The sequence below is a fragment of the Beta vulgaris genome, chromosome 6 (assembly GCF_026745355.1).
Source record: "Beta vulgaris subsp. vulgaris cultivar EL10 chromosome 6, EL10.2, whole genome shotgun sequence".
NCBI lineage: Eukaryota > Viridiplantae > Streptophyta > Magnoliopsida > Caryophyllales > Amaranthaceae > Beta > Beta vulgaris.
This window is the reverse complement of record NC_079207.1, coordinates 38006997-38014188: the sequence shown is the minus strand read 5'-3', so window position 1 is coordinate 38014188 and position 7192 is coordinate 38006997. Positions and strand designations below refer to the sequence as shown.

Sequence of the window (7192 nt, the reverse complement as noted above, 5' to 3'; positions counted from 1 at the left end):
CTTAGTGTTATAGTAAATTCATGAGAAATTGTTTGTTGATACGATCTTTATGGTCAATTCAAATGTTGTCTTTGTAGAAAATGGCAAGTAAGCGTAAATCGAAACCAAAGTAGAGTTACGTTAAATTTCAGTCGCGAAGTAGAGTGTCAAACAACAATGATGCCTAAGCATCTAATATTCGCCTACTGGCAAAGAATTTGACCCAAGATAGAGCTGAGCGTCCCGATCCTTTTAGGGATATGTTGAGAGACTAACTAAGATTAAACCGACGTACCTTAAGGGGTAAGCTAACCCTAACCTCTTAGAGAGTTGGATTAGGGAATTTGAAAAGATTTTCAAGGCTGTGAACTGTCCTGAAGGTATGAAAGTAAGTCAAGTTGTATTGTATCTGAAAGATGAGGCTGACTTATGGTGGAAAGAAAATGGAAATAGACTTAGTGTTGTAGAAGAGTTTAATTGGGAATCCTTTATTGATGCTTTAAGAGGAAAATTTTACGCTGCTTTTATGAGGAAACCGAAGGTCCAAGAGTTTATCAACCTTAGGATGGGGAGCATGACCATCTCTGAGTATTATAGCAAGTTCGTAGCATTGTTTAAGTTTGCACTTGAGGTAGTAGCCACTATGGAGTTAAAGGCTCAGTGATTTGAGCAAGGTTTGACTGAGGAAATTCAGTACGGGTTAGTAGATTTCGAAGTGATTGATTTACCAATTAGTATATCTTACTGGAGAGATCATAAGGTATACCAAATTTTTAAAAATTTGGCCTCTGAAGATAGGAAACTATGTATTTCCGTTTAATCTAATAGAATTTAATTTGGGAGACCTATATGTTATTCTTGGGATGAACTAGTTAAGTTGCTACAAGACTAACATAGACTCTAAGGTTAACAAGGTAGTGTTGAGAAACCCATTGGGAAAATCGACCTCCTATAGACCTTTTGGGAAGCCTAAGAACTTTGGGGTTATTTCTGCGACGCAAGTGAGGAAGTTGATGAAAAAACAGGGTGTGAATTATTTTTCTGTAATGTGCAGGATGTGAATAAAGAAGTTGGAGTGATTATTGAGGATGTTCCAATTGTAAATGAGTTTATGGATGTATTTTCGAGTGATATTTCAGGTATGCCACCTGCGAGAGCTGTTGAGTTCACCATAGACTTAGTTCTTGGAACCGCACCCATATCTAAGGCACCCTATAGAATGGCACCACCTGAGATGACACTACAACAAATAACTACTTGTGCCACAGAAAAAATCGTGGCACAAGTTGAAAAATCTCGTGGCTATGAGATATAGCCACAGGAATTTGAAAAGATACTCTCGTGGCACAAGTGGTCGTGGCTAAGATTTTGCCACGTAAAAACTAAGGGTGTGGCATAAAATTAATTTTATGCCACGGATATTCCCGTGGCTAAAAATTTAATCTGCCACAAGTACCTCCGTGGCTAATAAATACCTTGCCACGAATTCTATCGTGGCTAAAGAATTATTTGCAACCAATAATATTGTGGCTAACAAGTTGTTTTGCCACAAAGACTCCCGTGGCTAACAAATGTTATTGCTTCGAACTTTCGTTGATAACAAAATTTTGTTGCTTTAGGCTAATCTAATACTTGTAAATAAAGATAAAACAAGCACCATAATATTGGAAAAACATAATTTATATTGGTAACATAGCTAATATTTGTACATAAAATTTGATGTGAACAAAACTAACAAATCCTAACATCGTAAACTAAGATATACATGTGCGTGTGTATATATATACACCAATGTTGTTGCAAAGGGGAAAAAACATAGAACTTCCTGTGCAACTAATACTCGCACTTCTTGCATTGTGCTTCATGATATGCACATTCTTTTTCCAACCTACAACCAATCCAAGAAAAAAGTTAAAACACAACTTATATTAAAAAAAATGCAAGAATAATGAAATTATACAACAATATCATGAAATTAGAACTCTTAGTTGACAGGATGTAAGCTTAGATATTTAAAACTATTCTGATAAGTCTATACTTTTATAATCAGTAAGAAAGAACTAAATTAATCTACAAGCTAAAGAGCATCCAACCTCTTGAATATCAGGAAGTACAAACCTCATCAATGCCTAGTCCTCTAATCTTTAAATCCAATTTCTATCAAGTGCACCTATCTTTTTAGAATATACTGTTAACAATGAGATATTTTAAATTGATTCTAATGCACCTTAACGCATTCTCTACACTCATGACTTTTCCAAATTGAGTATTCCTCACCTTCAATGTCTGATATATACAAGCTAGAATACAAGTATTAATGGACAACTCTTAAAGCCTCTAAAGCATGTGTACTGCTTGCTTGTTCTACAAATCCCATGCAAACTGTTTAATTTTACCTCCAAAACCAAGTCAACCCGGCCTGCAAATAAGTCCAACACTACTAACTATAGGTGCAAGCAAAGAATAGATTATTGTAAGTTTCCTCCTTTTCTCCACATAACTTACACCAACTGTTCATATTATTAATTAAGTGTAAATTTAGACACCCTAACCATTGTATTCAGCATTCCATTTCTGCCACTCATGAGCCCTTGCTACAAAATATATATGTACCGCCTAGTTGCTTCCTCAATCATGCTAATAAACATCCATTCCCTTCCTGCAGGCAAGGACACCCTGAATGTGCCTTTCAAGAGAAAAATACAGCCTTCCTAACAGAAACAGAAACTAAGCTGGCAAACCAACAAATACATCCAACTTTACCTTACAACCAAGGCATTCACCACAAAAGATAAAAGGAAGGTAAAAGGAGGCATAAGGAAGAGGCCAAAAGTTAACTCCACTGTTATTGTAAACCATCAAGTTATAGAGTTAAGTCCCGAGGAACCCCTAAGATTGCAAGCATAGTATCTCACTAAAACGAAAGGTGACTTATTCTAGACTTCAGCAGCAGGAAAAGTGTTCCATTCATGATGACATGGTAATGCTAACATCAAAGAAAAATAACTGTTAAGAATTTTTCAGAAGGGAGAAGAATAAGGAAGGAAGATTCTTGTTGATGGTCCAATGAAGAAATCAGATACCATCCTTTCAATATTATAATAACTAGTCTTACATGCACGTGCTACGTGCAAATACAAATAGAAAGTCAAACTGCATAGTTACATCTATCCAAATCCTTATTTTTGACTAAAAAAAACAAGTTGATGAAGTTGAGAAAATGTCTTGAGATTTAATAGAACTATCGTGTAATTTGGCCTTGTTTTTTTTTGTTTTGTTAAAAATTGGTAAAGATGAGTTTGATTGTTTTTTATTTCAGGATATACTTGTAATTTAGAGTGAGCTAGTCTTCTCCTTTTCCCTTACATAATAAGGATTTGGAAGAAAGCATCTCAACCTTTTCATGATGAATGGACATATGACTTTTTCATCATAAAACACATGGGTGTCTAGCCTTTAGAGCTATAAAGGCAGTAGACAAGTGGAAACTGGAAAGTAAATAACTGAAAGCTGGAGATAACCAAGCATAGACCATATAGATAAGACTCATACATATAAAATCATAGCAGAAATGAACGACAGCAAACAAAAAGTAGATAATAGAAAAAAAGTAACAAAAAAACCTGAAAGAAATTTTCAGAACGAGGGACTGCCGTTGGATCAGATTGATTGATTGTTTCACCTTGGCCATTAGTCTTGCCATCCAACACGTAGCTTGCATCTTTAATCTCTAGCTTAGTATCAGAGGCTGGTGGAAGTTCACGACATGAATCACAGGGCATGTATGCATCAAAATGAATGAAAGAGTTTTGTTCAAGAGTTTTGTTACATGTATTGTTGGTGGCAACAATTGGAAAAGTACAGTTCCAAATTCCGCCACACAAGACTGATATCAGCCTCGAAAACTATTGTTTATAACAACAATACATCAGCAAAACCACTAAAGACAGCAGCCTCAATATCAAAGTTAAAATTTTTAGAAGGAAAAAAGAAACTGCTGGTCTAATCTTTCCCCTAAAGTATTACAAACGCAAAATCCTTAATAGATTTTAGATAACAAACACTTTGCACAATTTATATATATGCAATCAAGATATTACAAACCTATAACATAAACAATTTAATAACCCTCATCCGAATTATAATTTTCAAAGATAAAACCATCAATTCAGAGTAGTAGTTTGCCAATATCATATAATTCTTGTTGAATTAATCAAAGAAAAAACAATACATAATAAACATTTCACAAGATGCAATTAAAGAGTTACAACATATACCGATTAATCGATGAATCTGCTTGCACTACGAGATTGGTTAAAGGCGAGAAATTGGTTTTAATTGAAGTCAATTAGAACTGTTGTTGATGAGAATTGGAGAACCGGTGTTGATGAGAGTTGGAGAACTGCCCTAATCGGCTTAGCAAAACACGATTATCGTCAATTTTTTGGGCTATCTTCGTTTTTTTATTTGGTTTTTTCAATAATGGAATTATGGAAGCGCTTAAGGAGACAGGAGTAATAATATGATTGTAAGTTTGTAACTTTATACAGTCTAAGTTCTTGTTTTTTTTTTACTTCTATTGGTTTTTATTTTTTATAACATATATATTCCTAAATCCTAATATCTTACTCCCTTCGTCCTAATTTAAATGCTACATTTTGCCATTTAGGTGTGTCCCAATTTATTTGCTACATTTGAAAATATTTCCATATATAGTACATAGGTCCCATACTTTATTTACAAATTTGCCATCACTCCCTCCTTGTTTTTGTAAATATTTCCATATATAGTACATAGGTCCCACAATTTACCTATTTGCTTTTTTGTTAATTCTTGTTATGGCAATGGTCCCCACTCCCTCCTTGGTCTTTGTGATAAAGTAAATGTAGCAAATAAATTGGGACGGAGGGAGTAAATATTATCAACTAGAAGTATATGTGTAACTGAATTAGAAAATCACCCTAAAAAAGTGAATTAGAAATTAAAAATGATTGTACTATACACCCTCTGTTTTTTTTATCTTTCTCACTTAGAATCTTGACACTATTCATGCATAGAGAGAATCTTCTCAAATGTTCTCAATTTATAAGAAAAAACATAGTCATGTGGGGTCTTGTTTGATTCGTCTCAATTAGTACTTTATTAATATTCAATCGTTATAATTTTTACTAATATATAATGAAATATATTTAAGTTTTAAAACGTGCATTGGAAGACGCGCACAGAAAAGTAGGAATGATAAAAAAAACAGAGGGAGTAATAAATATCGTAAAAGTCAAGGGCATTGCCCCCGATTGCCCGAGCCCCTTAACTTAGGGTCCGGATCCTCTAGAGTTTTATGAAAACTCTACAAAGTAGAGTTGAATTCTGACCATATATTAAAAAATCAAGGGCTCATGATTAGTAGGAAAGGAAAAGATATGGGTAGGATATTCGGGGGGAAATAGGGGGGATTTTTGGGAAAGAAAATACAAACCTTTGATTTCTTAATCAACGACTGATATTTAACAAACTCTACTGTGTAGAGTTATTTTGAAGCTCTAGAGGATCTCAACACCTTAACTAAGGCGCTTCACCCGTAGACCCCGACTCGCTCACTGGCCAACAAGACCCTCATTATTGGTTATACGGAAGGGGCACAATCATATTCAAGATACGAATACACACAAACATAGATCAAATTAAATCATGTGATCCTAGAAACTAATTAACCAACTTAATTTTGGCGAATTAGACAAACAAATGATTTTCCCTTTTTTGTTTTATTTTATTTACACTTTTTAGTGTGCAGCATGGGTAAATAGAGTTACAAATTGACCCACATGATGCAATTAATAAGTACGCTTGAAGTAAGAAATTTTAAAGTGTTTGATTTTTCATGTAGACCACATATATTGATTTTAACTTGCAATATGTTTGAATAAGTGCTATCAGTTATGGATATCCCAAAGATAAAAAGTATATTAAAAATGTTTGGATATATATATATATATAGGTTTCAGTTCATATGAGAACCACCCTTATGGTGAGAACCGTGAGAACCACTCATTTTTCATCATTTTACGAAGATTTTGATCATTTCATAACATTTTTGCTCATTTTTTTCACTTATTTTATGGTTTTGCTCATTCGACAATTTTATGCTCATTTCTCAACGTTTTTGCTCATTTTACGTTTTGCTGATTTTACTTTTTTCCTCATTTAACTTTTTTATGCTCATATTACGTTTTTCTTCTTTTACATTTTTGTTCATTTTACGTTTTTGATAACTTAATGTTCCCTACTCATTTTTTTACTTTTTTTTTGCTCATTTAGGAAGTTCTTGCTCATTTTAAGTGCTTCTCACGGTTCTCACCATAAGAGGGTTCTCACTAGTAAAAATGTTATGAAATGATCAAAATCTTCATAAAATGAGGAAAAATGAGTGGTTCTCATATGAACTTAAACCTATATATATATATAATATATATAATATATATATATATATATATATTATATATATATATATATATATATATCAATCTTCTAGCTAGCAGCTTAAGTAGATTTAGCCACTTATAAATTTACATTGTTGCATATTAATGTGGCTTAAAGGTATGTTTGCCACGGGAAAACAATTACTCGTGGCAAAACTAAGATTTTTGCCACGGGAAACCAACTGCCCGTGGCATAAATTTCACTAGGTTTTGAACTTTTGGTCAAAATTTATTTTTCCCGTGGCTAAGGGAAATTATGCCACGGATTTGGAATTCCCGTGGCATAATTCGTGGCACAAGTGCCAATTTGTTGTAGTGTGAGTGAGCTGAAGATGCAATTGCAAGAATTACTGAATAAGGGTTATATTAGGCCTAGTGCATTACCTTGGAGAGCTCTGTGTTGTTTGTGAAGAAAAAGGATCAGAAAGTATGAGGTTGTGTATTGACTATAGGAAATTGAACAATGTAACCATCAAGAACAAATATCCTTTGCCTAAAATAGATGACCTATTCGGTCATTTAAATGGAGCTAGTATGTTCTCGAAGATTGATTTGCGTTCAGGGTTTCACCAGTTGATGGTAGCTGATAAGGATGTACCTAAGACTGCCTTTAGGACGTGTTATGGTCACCATGAGTTCATTGTAATGCCATTTGGGTTAACCAATGCTCCTGCCATATTTATCGATTTGATGAGTAGGATATTCCATAAGTTCTTAGATAAGTTCGTTGGGGTATT

General features: G+C 33.9%; 1 long non-coding RNA gene across 1 annotated transcript; it reads right to left on the bottom strand.

Annotated features, from left to right (window-relative positions):
* Positions 1 to 1643: 1643 nt before the first annotated feature.
* Positions 1644 to 4248, bottom strand: LOC125498999 (uncharacterized). Its single transcript, XR_007275651.2, has 2 exons — positions 3603 to 4248; positions 1644 to 1867 (listed from the first exon to the last, which is right to left on the bottom strand). It is a non-coding gene; the product is annotated as an uncharacterized LOC125498999 (long non-coding RNA).
* Positions 4249 to 7192: the final 2944 nt, after the last annotated feature.